The 16,836-nt window shown below is 38.6% G+C and overlaps 1 pseudogene; it reads right to left on the bottom strand.

Moving 5' to 3' along the window:
• Positions 1 to 4,572: 4,572 nt before the first annotated feature.
• On the bottom strand, positions 4,573 to 5,068 carry LOC113620061 (40S ribosomal protein S15a pseudogene; annotated as a pseudogene).
• Positions 5,069 to 16,836: the final 11,768 nt, after the last annotated feature.

Genomic DNA, 16,836 nt, shown 5'->3' on the forward strand with positions numbered 1-16,836 from the left:
GCTGATAGTCTTATGAGAATTCTCTTGTATGTAACAAGTTGTTTTCGTCTTATTGCTTCTAAGACTCTCTCCTTGTCTTTAACTTTTGACATTTTAAGAAAATGTGTCTTGGTGTGGATCTCTGGGTTCCTCTTATTTGGAACTTGGATCCTGGGCTTCCTGGATCTGGATGCTCTTTCCTTACCCAGTTTAGGGACGTTTTCAGCCATTATTTCTTCAAATAATTTTTCTGCCCCTTTTTGTCTTTTCCTTTTGGGAGCCCTATAATGTTAGCCCATTAATGTTATGAATGTTAGCCCATCTGATGGTTTCTCATAAGTCCCTTAAGCTATCTTCTTTTTTATATTTATTTTTTCCTTTTGCTGCTCTGATTGGGTGAATTTTAGTACCTTGTCAACAAGTTAACTGTTCCTTTTTTCTACTTTGTTTAGTCTCCTTTTGAACCCTGTAGTGTACTTTTCAGGTCAGTTATTCTTCAGCTCTGTAACTTTTGTTTGGTACTTTCTTATATTTTCTATCTCTTTGTTGAATTTCTCACTGTGTTCATTTATTTTACTCCCCTGTTCAGTGAGCATCCTTATAACCATTACTTTGAACACTTTATCAGGTAAATTACATTCTGTTAAGGTTTTCTTTTTTTCCTGAGCTTTTATTCTTTTCTTTGGAACATATTCATCTGTTTCTTCATTTTCTTGACTCCCTGTGTTGGTTTCTTGAAGTAGATTAAACAACCACTTCTCTCAGTGTAAAAGGAGTGGCCTTGTGTAGAAAATGAATCTTGTTCAACCCTGCCCTAGCCTCTGGTTGTCTCTCAAGCCTTTGTGATTGTCCAAGCACCTATTATACTTTTAATAGCTCCCAGTAGTTAAAGGTGTGCCAAGACCTGTACTACACGTCCCAAAAGGGGAGGCTCTCAGTCAACACTTAGATTCAGACAGATTGGAAGCCAAACCCCGAGACAGCAGATTTTAAAGTTTGCAAATATCTACAGTCCTGTGGAACCACAGGCTGGTCTACAGTCCTGTGGGACCACCAACCACCAGAGCCAGGTGATCTGGAGGTGTCCCCTTGGCAGAAGTCATACAAATCAGGGCTCCAGACAAGAATATAAGCTCTTTTCTGGGACGTACCACTGAGCCTTAGTGAGAAAGAGGGAAAGTGCAAGGATGGCATCCACTGGCCTGTGTTCCCTGAGGTCAGCTCCATAGACCCCTAGATGTGTGCCAAACCTGAAGCTGCCCCTCAGGCCAAAGCTCCAGGAGATTCAACTAGGCCTCTTTCACAGAATGACCGTGGGTGTGTTTCAGTCTTCTGTCTGCGCAGTGTCCTGGATTTGGTAGCCTGCCAAGAACTACCTCTCCAATTCTTACAGTCCCTTGGGACCCAGGAACACAAGACCCTCTGGCCACCAGAGCAGAGGCAGTCAAGGTACGTCCCCTGGTTGGTAGCTGCAAAAACCAGAGCACCAGATGTAAAAGCCAGGGCACCTGACACATGTGAGAGCTCCCCTCTGGGAGATGCTGGTGTTCCGGAGGATGGCAGAGCCCCCCATTCTGAGGTCTGTGGAAAAGATTACAGGCAGCCCTTAGATGTGTGTTTAATTAGAAACTTGCCCCTCAGGCTGCATCTGTGATGTGATGATTAGTTAATAGGCCTCTTTCACAGAGAGATTGAGCTCCTGGGTCTCTTGCTCTTGCTGTGCCCTGGGAATGTTAGCTATTTAAGAACTCTTTTTCTTTGGTTATAGTTGTACGGGCTACCAGAGCCTGATCATGTGGAAGTGTCCCTTGGCAGCAGCTACAAAAATGAGGGTGCCAGACAAGGGTATAAGCTCCTCTCTGGGAGATACTGGTGAGCTGGTGAGGCAGAGGGAGGGCACAAAGATTGTGCCCACCAGCCTCTGTTCCCTGAGACCGCTTCCTTAGGCCATTAGTTGTGTATCAAACCAGAAGCCCATCTCTTAGGCCAAAGCTCCTGGACCAGCAAATAGGCTTCTCTCACAGAATGACTGGGAGGGTGTTTGAGTCTGCTGTGCAGTGCCCTGGGCGTGGTAGCCTACCAAAAACTGTTTCTCTGATTGTTACAGCCCCAGGGGACCTAGAAATGCATGCTCTCCTGGCCTCTAGAGTCAGGCAATCAAGGGGCATCCCCTAGACAATGGCTGCAAAACTCAGGGCATCAGACACATGTAAAATCTCCCTTCTGGGAGATCCTGGTGCTCGAGATCACAGCAGAATTAAGAGCATGAAGATGATGCCCACTGGCTGTAGTGAGGAAGTAGGGGAGCATAAAAATGAGGCCTATAGGAATAAAAGAGAAAGAAAAAGAGGGCGTCTGTTGGCTAAGCAAGGTGGAGTGACAGCACATAGATGGCCCCCACCAGTCTGTTTCTGGAGAGTGTTTCAACAGCTCTTAGATGTGTGTGTAAAAATAGATGCCTGCCCCCCAGGCCAATGCTTTAATACATGAAAACGAACCTCTTTCACTCAAGGTCTAAATGCAATCTGCTGCCTCAGCTGAGCCCTGGGGAGGGAGAGTCTAAGTGTGCAAGCCCTTCTAGAGCCATTTCTCAGATTGCTACAGTTTTGTGGGTCTTGTGGATGTGAGCCTGGTTGGTTTTCAAAGCTAGGTATTTGGGGGTTCATCTCTCAGGTGCAAGTATTAAAAGTTGGAGTGCTTGATGTGCGATTGATACCCTTCAATCCTCAGGGAGAAGCTCTGGGTTTTGAATTCCCTCCTGATTTGGGGTCACTGTATCAACAGTGGTATGTATAGCAAGATTGTGTCCCAGCCATTCCTACCCCCTTTTTTTAAAAATTTTGTTTATTTTATTTTGGGCTACGTTGGGTCTTCGTTGCTGCGCGCAGGCTTTCTCTAGTTGCAGCGAGTGGGAGCTACTCTTCATTGCGGTGCGCGGCCTTCTCATTGCAGTGGCTTCTCTTGTTGCGGAGCACAAGCTCCAGGTGCATGGACTCAGTAGTTGTGGCTCGCAGGCTCTAGAGCACAGGTTCAGTAGTTGTGGCACATGGGCTTAGTTGCCCTGCAGCATGTGGGATCTTCCTAGACCAGGGCTCGAACCCATGTCCCCTGCATTGGTGGGCAGATTCTTAACCACTGTGCCACCAGGGAAGCCCCCTACCCATTTTAATGTGGTTTTCTTCTCATTTGCCCAGTGTAGTCCATGCTCAGCCAACATTTAAGTTTTTTTCCAGAGGAAGTTTATTCATATGTAGCTGTAGACTCGGTGGGTCTGTGAGAGGTGAGTTCAGGATCTTTCTATTTCGCCATCTTGAACCGGAAATCGAATTCTTATATAGTGATCTTGTATCCTGTAAATTCACTTAACTCACTTACGGGCTCTAGTAGAGTTTTTATAGATTTCATCAGATTTTCTATATAGGGGAGCATGACATTTGTGAAAAAAAGGCAGTTTTACTTCTTTCCAATATAGGTGGTTTTTATTTCTTATCTCTTGACCTTATTGCACTGGCTGGAATCTTTAATGTTGAGGTTTGGCATCTTTGTCTTCTTCCTAATCTTAGGGGAAAATTGATTCAGTTTTTCAGAATTTAGTATGATGCTAATTGTAGGATTTTAAGTAAATGCCCTTTAATGCGTTGAAGACTTTTCCTTCTATTCCTACTTTTCTGAGAGTTTTTGTCAGGAATGGATGTTGGATTTTCTCAAATGATTTTCTGCATCTATTGACATAATCAGAAATAATTATTTATATATTTATAGATGAATATTCTTTAGTTTGTTAATATGATGAATTATACACTGGTGGATTTTCAAGTGTCAAAACAATCTTGCATTCTTGAGATAAACTTCACTTGGTCAAATGTATTACCCTTTTTATAAATTTTGGATTCAATTTGCTAAAATTTTGTTTAGGATTTGTGTGTGTGTGTGTGTGTTACATGGGCCTCTCACTGTTGCGGCCTCTCCCATTGCGGAACACAGGCTCCGGACGCGCAGGCTTAGCGGCCATGGCTCACGGGCCCAGCCGCTACACAGCATGTGGGATCTTCCCGGACCGGGGCACGAACTTGCGTCCCCTGCATCAGCAGGCGGACTCTCAACCACTGCGCCACCAGGGAAGCCCTCTGTTTAGGATTTTTGATATCTGTGTTTATAACATAGGAATATTGGTTTGCCATTTCTCTGTAATATCTTTGTCTGGTTTTGGTGTCAGAGTAATTCTGTAATCATAAAATGAGTTGGGAAGTATTCTCACCTTTTTAATTTTTTGAAAGAGTTTATGAAGAATTTGTAAATGTTCAGTGGCATTCACCTGTGCTGCCCTATGGGCCTGCAGTTTTGTGGGAATGTTTTAAACTACAAATTCAATTTCTTTAATAGATAGGCTCTTCGGGTTATATATATTTCTTCCTTGGTAAGCTTGGGTAATCTGTGTCTTTCAAGAAATTTGCCCATTTTATCTAAGTTGTTGGATTTACTAGCATAAGGTTGTTCATAATATTTTCCCAGATTATTATTATTACACTTATGTGAAAAATCTCATGGGTAATTTGATAGGGATCACATTAAATCTGTAGATTGCTTTGGATATCCTCTGAGGCATTTTATTTACATGTGTGTATTACATCCCTAGAAAAAGATCCAAGTATTTTCCCTCCAGTGTGTTTTCGTCTTGCTTCTTCCTGGTCCATGATGCCAGCTGAGGTTGTCAGTACAATGAAAAGAAAGTGATGGGATGGGAGCACGTTATTCTGACATTTTTCTAGATCTTTGAGTTGCACATCAAGTCTGGGGCTGATCACTCCACAGTTATTTAGCCTGCCTATGAGGCTCACAACAATTTCCCCAGCCCCGTGATCATCGATGATTTCAAATTTGCCAATGTAACCATGATTCATCATCACAGTTAGTAACCTGACGATGACTTTGGAGCATGGCCTAATAAGAACCTGGCGTTTGCCTCTTTTTTTGGCATTGTTGATACTGTTGAGCGTATCAGCCAGGACATTCATGCACACCAATATGGCGGCACAGAAAGATGGTGGAAAGAGCAGGATGGCCATTTTAACAATATTCTTCCAATCCAAGAGCATGGGATATCTTTCCATTTCTTTGAATCATCTTCAATTTCCTTTATTAATGTTTTATAGTTCTCAGTATATAAGTGTTTCACCTCTTTGGTTAGTTTTATTCCTAAGTATTTTATTTTTGGGGGATGCAATTTTTTTTAATATAAATTTATTTTATTTATTCTTGGCTGCATTGGGTCTTCATTGCTGCATGTGGGCTTTCTCTACTTGCAGTGAGTGGGGGCCATTCCTCCTTGCAGTGCACGGGCCTCTCATTGCGGTGGCCCCTCCTGTTGTGGAGCACAGGCTCCAGGCACGCAGGCCTCAGCAGCTGTGGCTTGTGGGCTCCAGAGTGCAGGCTCAGCATTTGTGGCACACGGGCCTAGCTGTTCCGCAGCATGTGGGATCCTCCTGGAACAGGGCTCGAACCCCTGTCCCCTGCATTGGCAGTCAGATTCCTAACCACTGCGCCACGAGGGAAGCCTGGGGGGTGTGATTTTAAAAGGGATTCTTTTTTTACATTCCTTTCTGATGTTTCATTTTTAGTGTAAAGAAATGCAACCGATTTCTGTATGTTAATCTTGTATCCTGCTACCTTGCTGAATTCATTGATCAGTTCTAGGGTTTTCTATCTATAGTATCATGTCATCTGGATATAATGACACTTTTACCTCTTCCCTTCTAATTTGGATAGTTTTTATTTCTTTTTCTTACCTGAGTGCGTTGGCTAGGACTTCCAATACTGTGTTGAATAGAAGAGGTGAGAGTGGGCATCCTTGTCTTGTTCCAGATTTTAACAGGAAGGCTTTCAGCTTTTCACCCCTGAGTATTATGTTGGCTGTGGGTTTGTCATAAATGGCTTTTATTATGTTGAGAAATGTTCCCTCTTTACCCACTTTGGTAAGAGTTTTTATCATGAATGGATGTTGAATTTTGTCAAATGCTTTTTCTGCATCTACTGAGATGATGGTGTGGTTTTTGTCTTTTGTTTATGTGGTGTATCCCATTGATTTGCATACGTTGAACCATTCTTGTGAACTTGGGATGAATCCCATGTGGTCATGGTGTATGGTCTTTTTTATGTGTTGTTGGATTCGGTTTGCTAATATTTTGTCGAGAATTAGTCATTTAAAAAATATGGTAATAGACCAATGTAACCCAATACAGATTGGGGTTTAATAGATGATAAAGATGGAATTTCAAACTAATGGAGGAAAGGTAGACTATTTAGTATATGGTATTGGCACGACTGATTGGGCTTTTTTTTGGGGGGGTAGGGGTGGGGCTTGATCCCTCCCTCATTCTTATATCAAAGTCAACTATAGACAAAACAAAAATTTAAAAGCAAAAGTATAAACATAAGAAAATATGAGTAAATTATTGATATCATCTAAGAGTAGGAAAGACCTTTCTGAAATGACATAAAATACCAATTGAAAAATCTGATTAAAACAAAATTGAAAAAAAACCCCACAAAGCCAACAAGTCTTATCTAGAACAACTAAAAACACCATAAACAAAATCAAAAGGTATATTGGGAAAACTATTTATAACTTTTTATAACTTATATCATGGGAAAATGGAGATTATATATATATATATTTATAGATAGATATAGATAGATCTCCTAAAAATCAGAATGAAAAAGTCCCTAGTAGAAAATAATGGGCACAGAACGTGAACAGATAATTTAAAGAAGAAATACAAATGATTGAGAAACATAAATATAGGCTCAACCCCAGTAATATAATGATGGTTTAAATTAGAGCAAAAATAAAATACTATTTTTCTTGCCTACCGGATTTATGAATATTAAAAAGATTTTCAATATCCAATAAAGTCAGCCCTTCATATACTTGGGTTCTGCATCTACAGATTCATCCAACCATGGATCACAAAAACTCAGGAAAAAAAAGTCCCAGAAAGTTCCAAAAAGCAAAACTTGAATTTGCGATGGGCTGGCAACTCTTTTTTTTTTTTTGTGGTACGCGGGCCTCTCACTGTTTGTGGCCTCTCCCGTTGCGGAGCACAGGCTCCGGATGCGCAGGCTCAGCGTCCATGGCTCACGGGCCCAGCCGCTCCGTGGCATGTGGGATCTTCCCGGACCGGGGCACGAACCCATGTCCCCTGCATCGGCAGGCGGACTCTCAACCACTGCGCCACCAGGGAAGCCCCAAGGACTGGCAACTCTTTACATAACATTTACATTGTATTTACAACTATGTATTCAGTATTTGCATTGTATTATGTATTGTAAGTAATCTAGAGATGACTTAAAGTATCAGGGAGGATGTGCATAGCTTATATGCTAATACTACACTGTTCTATGTAAGGGACTTGAACATCCAAGGATTTTGGTATCCATAGGGTTCCTGGAAACAATCCCCCTGAGAATACCGAGGGACAGTTGTATATGGGAGTGTGATAATTCTGTACTACTGTAACAGAGACAAAACAAAGTGGTTTAACAAAGATGCTCAAAGATGATCTGTCTTCCTGCTCTCAGGGCTTTTGCAACTTTTGCTCCGTAATGCCAACAGCCCCTTCCAATTTATGTCCTGTCTTGCCTTGGATTGATGTGGCTACGTTGTGCTCTCCCAGGCTGGTCTTAAGTCATGCCCAACAAGGGTCAGACGTTTCTTGTCTGAATGGGGCTGCTGTTCTCATGTTGCACATGGGCCCCTTGCTTCTCCTCCTCTCCTGGCAGTACTGTGTGGAAGGCAGGCGTGTGGTCAACAGAGAGTGAGAACCTGGTCTAGGAATGCAGTGATTCTGGCCTAAAGAGCTCAAGAGAAGTCACTGTTGGAAAATCTGTTGTTCTATTTTCATGCTATAAAATTCCGAATGGTAAATTTTACATGACTAGAAAATGAATGATGGTTCTTGTTTTCCTGCATACTCAGGGTAAGACTTGCTCTCATCATCAAAGAGCACAGTGTCCCTCTCTGACAGTCACTGGAAGTGGCTGGATGCTGCACTCTAGGGAGCAATAATGTAACCAGCATTAAATAATTGGTACTGGGGGACTGCATAGGTGAGATGACCTATATTGTTTCAGTATAAATTCCCAAGAGTTATGGTATTTAAAGTAATAACACAGTTGCTACTTTTTTCTCCAGGTGGGATATAATATTAGCCAGAAAGGGTGATTTGTCAATAAAGAAGAGCTAGTTCCTGGACCTGAACAGGAAAATATGATGCATTTATTAAACAATAAACAAATATTTAAGTACTTTCTACTCATTATTCTAAATCTTCATCAATAAATCTCTGTACCTTACATGGACCAATAAATTTTGTAATACATTTAAAAGTTAAATTGTTTACTTTGTAACCAGAAAGAAGTACAGGTTTTTTAAAAGACTAGGAAGAATTACACCAAAGTTTTATAGTGATTGTGTCTTGAGTGTTGGCTTCTTAAGAGACTTTTTGGTTTCTTTTTTATATGTTCTATAATGTGGTCACAATAAACTAGAAAATAATAACTTGGACATGGCCACATAGCTAATTAAGTAGAAGAAACAAATTCTCCTTGAGTTCAGAGGCCATACTCTTTTTTTCTCTTAAAACAATTTAGAAAGTAATAAAAGGTATATAATTCAAAACATACAAAAGGACTAGTGAGAAATAAATCTTCCTCCCAATCTGTTGTTCAATTATCTAGTTCTTTTCCTCAGAGGCAGCCACTGTTAGTTTCTTTGTATCCTTCAAGAGACAGAAAATGTAGCTCTGTGTGTGTGTGTGTGTGTGTGTGTGTGTGTGTGTGTGTGTGTGTGTGTGTGTTTTCTTTTTAAACACAAATGACAAATACACACACACACACTCTTCAGTACTTTGCTCTTTTCATTGATACATCCTGGAGATCTGATCATGTCAGTATATAGAAAACAGACAACTGTACATTATTATATTAAATGGATATTTGCACCATGATTTATTAACTCATCCTCAACCTACTGCTATTTCAAAGAATATTGAACTTAATAATATTCTCACACATATGCTTAGAAATACATGTGAGAGTATATAGGTGGGATAAATTGCTATAAGTGGATTTGCTAAGTCAAAGGGGATACTTATTTAAAGTATATTGCTAAATTACTCACTTCAGAGGTAGTCCTAGTTTTACACTTTCACCAAAAAAAGCATGTATATCTTTCACCCCAAGCTTGCCTACTTCCTAAACTTTGCCATTTCCCATGCTCTTTTTAGTGTAGCACACTGCCTGGCTCTGAGTCCCAATTCTAGCATTTACTAGGTTTGTGACTTTTGGAAGTCAATTTAATGTCTCTGAACCTTCACCCTTAATGAAGATAATATCCATTTTCCATAGTTTCTATCAAAGTTAAAGGTGATATGTGAGAGACCAAACATTACACACATGGTAGGCAGAATCAGTATTTTTATATATTCTACATATAAATAACTCTTGTACTTTTCTGCCACTTCTCCACTTCTATTCTTAGATAGCAACTGTTGTGGCTTTATTATTCACCTACTTGCTTTCAGTATCTTTTTCACATGTCGTCCCTCCTTCCCTCAAATCTGATGGTCAAATGAATCTTCCTGAGTTCAAGTTCCAGTTGTTACTCCCCTGCCTTAAAAAACAAAGCCAAAGCCAAAGCCAAACCTGTGTAACTAAGTGGAAATTCTGTACCGTATTCTCCATTATCTAGCCCCACTCTACCTTCCTAAGTGATTAGAGAGGTGCTATCACAAGTGCATCTACTATCCATATATTGATTAATACCAGACAGATGCTTTGCTAATTAGTACAGCAAATGTCAGAAATGGGTTTTTATTAAATTGATGGCTTGTCATTAGCATGATGAATGTTAGAAATGGACTCTCACTGAGAAATTACAGATATTCAAGATATGTATTAATAGATTGGCTAAAATGTTCAGACACTCCCCATTATTTTGTGAACTGGGTGTAAGTTCTATGTGCTTTACCCTTAGAGGTGGTTCCCAAATTTTGAACACCCAGCAGTTCCATGGTCAGATTTCGGGTCTAACGCATTTCTGGTTGTTTCATGTCCATTTAAAGGAATATTATCACATCTGGTATGAGTGAACCTGTCATGCAAAGTGTGATCAAATCACCCAAACTGGTGAAGAGCAGGACTTCATCAGAGTTACAAAACAAGTTGTATGACAGTTTTGTGCTTGCTTGTAGTAATGCTCAGCAAAGGTGTGAGAGGCAGAATTTGATCTAAGACTGACTTTCATCATATCGTGTTAAACAAGGGTGCGGGGGAATAGCTAACTCTCATCCATGCTAAACTTTTTTTTGCCAGTAAAATCCCTAAGAGTTGTACATGACGACAGTATCTTGGATCAGTTGGGAGTAATTGGATGTACATTTATAACATCTTGAACTCCCCTCTCAATTCCAACAGTATTAAATCTGCATATCACTTAGTGCATTTCAAAATTTGTCTTTGTGGTCCACTTTATACCACTGGTAGACTAAGTTTCTTAAAAAAATTAAAAAAAAATTGTTTACCTTTTGACCCCCTTCACCCATTTCTGCTACCTCTTCCCCCAACTACCCCTGGCAACCATCAATTCATTCTCTGTATCTATGAGGTAGGTTTTTTGTTTGTTTGTCGTTAGAGTCAGTATTTAAGAGAGATCATGCAGTATTTCACTTGACATAATTCCCTCGAGGTCCATCATGTTGTCACAAATGGCAAGATTTCAATCTTTTTTATAACTGAATAATATTCCATTATTCCATATATATATATATATATATATATTCACATTTTCTTTATCCATACAACTATTGATGGACACACTTAGGTTGCTTCCGTATTTTGGATATTGGAAATAATGCTGCAATGAATATGGGGATACGTTTATCTTTTTGAGTTAGTGTTTTTATTTTCTTCAGATAAATACCCAAAAGTGGAATTGCTGGATCATATGGTAGTTCTATTTTTAATTTTTTGAGAAACCTCCATACTGTTTTTAATAGTGGCTGCACCAGTTTACATTGCCACCAACTGTGCACAAGTGTTCCCTGTTATCCACATCTTTGCCAACACTTGCTATTTTTTGTCTTTATGGTAATAGCCATTCTAACAGGTTTGAGGTAATAACTCATTGTGGTTTTGATTTGCATTTTCCAGATCATTAGTGATGTTGAGATTCTTTTTTAAAAAGTTTTTTTATTGAAACATAGTTGATTTACAATGTTGTGCTAGTTTCAGGTGTACAGCAAAGTAATCTAGTTATATATATGAGTGTGTGTGTGTGTGTGTGTGTGTATATTTTTTACATTCTCTTCCATTATAAGTTATTACCGATATTGAGTATAATTCCCTGTACTATACAGGGAGTCCCTACTATACAGCAGGTCCCTGTTGGTTATCTATTTTATATATAGTAGGGTGTATATTTTAATCCCAAACTCTTAATTTATCCCTTCCCTCCCCTTTGGTAACCATAGTTTGCTTTCTATATCTGTGAGTCTATTTCTGTTTTGTAAATAAGTTCATCTGTGTGATATTTTAGATTCCACATATAAGTGATATCATATGGTATTTTTCTCTTTCTGACTTACTTCACTTAGTATAGTAATCTCTAGGTCCATCCATGTTGCTGCAAGTGGCATTATTTCATTCTTTTTTATGGCTAATATTCCATTGTGTATATATATATATATATATATATATATATATATATATATATATATATATATATATTCTTCTTTATCCATTCATCTGTTGATGGACACTTAGGTTGCTTCCATGTCTTGCTATTGTAAATAGTGCTGCAATGAATATTGGGGTGCATGTATCATTTCAGATTATGGTTTTCTCCAAATATATGCCCAGGAGTGGGATTGCAGGATTATATGGTAGCTATTTATTTATTTATTTTACTTCTTTACTTACTTACTGCACCACGCAGCATGCAGCATCCCTGTTCCCCGACCAGGGATCGAACCCATGCCTCCTGCACTGGAAGCACAGAGTCTCAACTGCTGGACCACCAGGAAAGTCCTGGTAGCTCTATTTTTAGTTTTTAAAGGAACCTCCATACTGTTCTTCCTAGTGGCTGTATCAATTTACATTCCCACAAACAGTGTAGGAGGGTTCTCTTTTCTCCACCTCCTCTCCAGCATTTATTATCTGTAGACTTTTTTTTTTTTTTTTTTTTTTTTTGCACTGCGGGATTTTAGTTTTCTGACCAGGGACCAAACCTGTGCCGCCTGCGATGGTAGTGTGGATTCTTAACCACTGGACTGCCAGGGAAGTCCCTAGACTTTTTGATGATGGCCATTCTGAGTGGTGTGAGGTGATACCTCATTGGAGTTTTGATTTGCATTTCTCTAATGATTAGTGATGTTGAGCATATTTGCATGTGCTTTTTGGCCATCTGTATGTCTTCTTTGGAGAAACGTCTATTATTTTTTTTGGCTGCATCAGGTCTTTGTTGTGGCTTGCAGCCTTCTCTCTGGTTGTGGCGTGTGGGTTTTCTCCAGTTGTGGTGCGTGCGCTCTGTAGTTCTGTCACACGGGCTCTCTCGTTGAGGCACACGAGCTCAGTAGTTGCGGCATGCGGGCTTAGTTGCCCCATGGCATGTGGGATCTTAGTTTCCTGACCAGGGATTGAACCTGTGTCCCCTGCATTGGAAGGCAGATTCTTTACCACTGGACCACCAGGGGAGTCCCTAGAAATGTCTGTTTAGATCTTCTGCCCATTTTATTATTGGGTTGTTTTGATATTGAGCTGTATGAGCTATTTGTATATTTTGGAGATTAATCCCTTGTTGGTCACATTGTTTGCAAATATTTTCTCCCATTCTGTAGGTTGTCTTTTCATTTTGTTTATGATTTCCTTTGCTTTGCAAAAGCTTTTAAGTTTAACTAGGTCCCGTTTGTTTACTTTTGTTTTTATTGTCATTACTCTAGGAGGAGACAGATCCAAAAAGATATCTGTGATATGTTTCAAACAGTGATCTGCCTATGTTTTCCTCTAGGAGTTTTAAAATATCTGGTTTTTCATTTAGGTCTTTAATCCATTTTGAATTTATTTTTGTGTATGGTATTAGAGAGTGTTCTAATTTCATTCTTTTACACATAGCTGCCCAGTTTTCCCAGCACCACTTATAGAAGAGACTGTCTTTTCTCCATTGTATATTCCTGCCTCCTTTGTCTTAGACTAATTGGTCATAGGTGCGTGGGTTTATTCTGAGCCTTCTGTCCTGTTCCATTGATCTATGTCTGTTTTTGTGCCAGTACCATACTGTTTTGATGACTGTAGCTTTGTGGTATAGTCTGAAGTCAGGGAGTCTGATTCCTCCAGCTTTTGCTTTCTCAAGATTGCTTTGGCTATTCAGGGTCTTTTGTGTTTCCATACAAATTAAAAATTTTTTTTGTTCTAGTTCTGTGAAAAATGCCATTGGTAATTTGATAGGAATTGCACTGAATCTGTAGATTGCCTTGGGTAGTATAGTCATCTTGACAATATTGATTTTTTCTATCCAAGCACACAGTACATCTTTCCATCTGTTTGTATCATCTTCGATTTCTTTCATCAACATCTTATGGTTTTCAGAGTACAGGTCTTTTGCCTCTTTAGATAGGTTTATTCCTAGGTATTTTATTCTTTTTGATGCAGTAGTAAATGGGACTCCTTAATTTCTGTTTCTGATATTTTGTTGTTAATGTATAGGAATGCAAGAGATTTTTGTGTATTAATTTTGTATCCTGCAACTTTACTGAATTCATTGATGAGCTTTAGTAGTTTTCTGGCAGCATCCTTAGAATATTCTGTTTATAGTATCATGTTATCTGCAAACAGTGACAGTTTTACTTCTTCTTTTCCAATTTGCATTCTTTTTATTTCTTTTTCTTCTCTGATTGCCATGGCTAGACTTTCAAAACTATGTTGAATAAAAGGGGTGAGAGTGGGCATCCTTGTCTCATTCCTGATCTTAGAGGAAATGCTTTCAGCTTTTCACTGTTGAGAATGATGTTAGCTGTGGGTTTGTCATATATGACCTTTATTATGTTGAGATAGGTTCCCTCTTTGCCCACTTTCTGGAGACATTTGTTTCTTTGTTTTTTTTTTTATCATAGATGGATGTTGAATTTTGTCAAAAGCTTTTTCTGCATCTATTGAGATGATCATATGGTTTTTATTCTTCAATTTGTTAATGTGGTGTATCACACTGATTGATTTTCAGATACTGAAGAATACTCGTATCCCTGGGATAAATCCCACTTGACCATGGTGTATGATCCTTTTAATGTATTGTTGGATTTGGTTTGCTAGTATTTTGTTGAGGATTTTTGCATCTATGTTCATCAGTGGTATTGGCCTGTAATTTTCTTTTTTTGTGGTATCTTTGTCTGGTTTTGGTACCAGGGTGATGGTGCCCTCAGAATGAGTTTGGGAGTGTTCCTTCCTCTGCAATTTTTTGGAATATTTTCAGAAAGATAGGTGGTAACTCTTCTCTAAATGTTTGATGTAATTCATCTGTGAAGCCATCTGGTCCTAGACTTCTGTTTGTTGGGAGTTTTTAAATGATTGTTTCAATTTCAGTAGTTGCGATTGGTCTGTTCATGTTTTCCATTTCCTGGTTCAGTCTTGGGAGATTGTACCTTTCTAAGGATTAGTCCATTTCTGTTTGGATGTCCATTTTATTGGCACATAGTGGCTTTTCGTAGTCTCTTAATGTCTTTTGTATTTCCGTGGTGTTTGTTATAACTTATCCTTTTTCATTTCTAATTTTATTGATTTGGGCCCTCTCCATGTTTTTCTTGATGAGTCTGGCTAAAAATTTATCAACTTTGTTTATCTTTTTCATGTATCTGTTGGTCATCTGTATGTCTTCTTTGGAAGAATGCCTATTCAGATCTTCTGCCCATTTTTAAGTAGGTATATGTATTTTTTCCTATTAAGTCATATGAAGGCTTTATATATTTTGGATATTAATCCCTTATCAGATATATTATTTGCAAATATTTTCTCCCATTCAGTAGGTTACCTTTCCATTTTGTTACTGGTTTCCTGTCCTGTGCAGAAGCTTTTTAGTTTGATCTAGTCCAACCTGTTTACTTTTGCTTTTGTTGTTTTTGCTTTTGGTGTCAGATTAAAAACATCATTACTAAAACCTGTGTCAAGGAGCTTACCACCTATCTTTCTTCTAGGAGTTTTGTGGTTTCAGGTCTTATGTTTAAGTCTTTAATCCATTTGAGTTAATTTTTGTGTATGGTGTAAGATAGCGGTCCAGTTTCATTATTTTGCATGTGGCTGTCCACTTTTCCTAACGTCATTTCTTAAAGAGATTGTCCTTTCCCCACTGTGTATTCTTGGCTCCTTTGTCATAAATTAATTGATCATATATGTGTGGGTTTATTTCTGGGCTCTTACTTCTGTTCCATTGACTTGTGTGATTGTTTTTATGCCAATAACGTACTGTGTTAATTACTATAACTTTGTAATATAAGTGGACCCTTGAACAACATGGGTTTGAACTGCATGGATTCACTTATACCTGGATTTTTCACTAAATACACACTACAGTACTACGCAAGCAGTGTGGAACTGCAGATATGGAGGACTGACTGTTAAGTTATACACACAGATGACTGTGTGGCAGGTTGGTGCCCTTAACCCCTCCATTGTTGAAGAGCCAACTCTAGTTTGAAATCAGGGAATGTGATGCCTCCAGCTTTGTTCTTCTTTCTCAAATTTGCTTTGGCTATTCAGCGTCTTTTGTGGTTCTATACGAATTTTAGGATTGTTTGTTCTATTTCTGTGAAAAATGTCACTGGAATTTTGTTAAGAATTTTATTGAGTTAGTAGATTGCTTTGGGTAGTACGGACATTTTAACAATATTCTTCCAATCCATTAGCACAGGGTATCTTTTTATTTGTGTTGTGTTCAGTTTCTTTCATTAACATTTTGTACTTTTCAGTATACATGTCTTTCACCTCCTTGGTTAAATTTATTGCTAGGTATTTTATTCTTTTTGATGTAATTGTAAAAAAGATTGTTTTCTTAGTTTATTTTTCTGATAGTTCATTATTAGCATATAAAAATGTAAGAGAGTTTTTGCATTGATCCTGTATCCTGAAACGTTACTGAATTCATTTATTAGTTCTATCAGTTTTTTGGTAGAGTCTTAAGGGTTTTCTACATATTGTATTATGTCATCTGTAAATAGTGAGTTTTAGTTCTTTCTTTCCAATTTGGATGCCTTTTATTCCATTTTCTTGCTTAATTGCTCTAGTTAGGACTTTCAATACTATGTAGAATAAAAGTGGTGGAAGTGGGCATCCTTGTCTTGTTCCTGATCTTAGAGAAAAAGCTTTTAGCATTATACTGTTGAATATGATATTAGCTGTAGGTCTGTCATATATGGTCTTTGTTATGTTGAGGCATGTTTCCTCTATCCCCACTTTGTTGAGAGTTTTTATCATGAATGGACGTTGAATTCAGTCAGATGTTTTTCTGCATCTAATGAGATGATCGTATGATTTTTACCACTCATTTTGTTAATATGGACATTGAAACATCCTTGCATACCTGATATAAATCCCACTGGATCCTTTTAATGTATTGTTGAATTTGGTTTGCTAATATTTAGTTGAGGATTTTTACATCTGTGTTCATTAGGGACATTGGCCTGACATTTTCTTTTCTTGTGGCATCCTTGTCTGGTTTTGGTATCAGGGTAATGCTGGCCTCATACATTGAGTTTGGAGGAGTTCCCTCCTCTTCTGTTTTTTGGAAGAGTTTGAAAAAGGGTTGGTATTATTTCT

This window comes from Aethalodelphis obliquidens, unplaced genomic scaffold (assembly GCF_003676395.1).
Source record: "Aethalodelphis obliquidens isolate GAN/ISIS:26980383/991018 unplaced genomic scaffold, ASM367639v1 scaffold7, whole genome shotgun sequence".
NCBI classification, from domain to species: domain Eukaryota; kingdom Metazoa; phylum Chordata; class Mammalia; order Artiodactyla; family Delphinidae; genus Aethalodelphis; species Aethalodelphis obliquidens.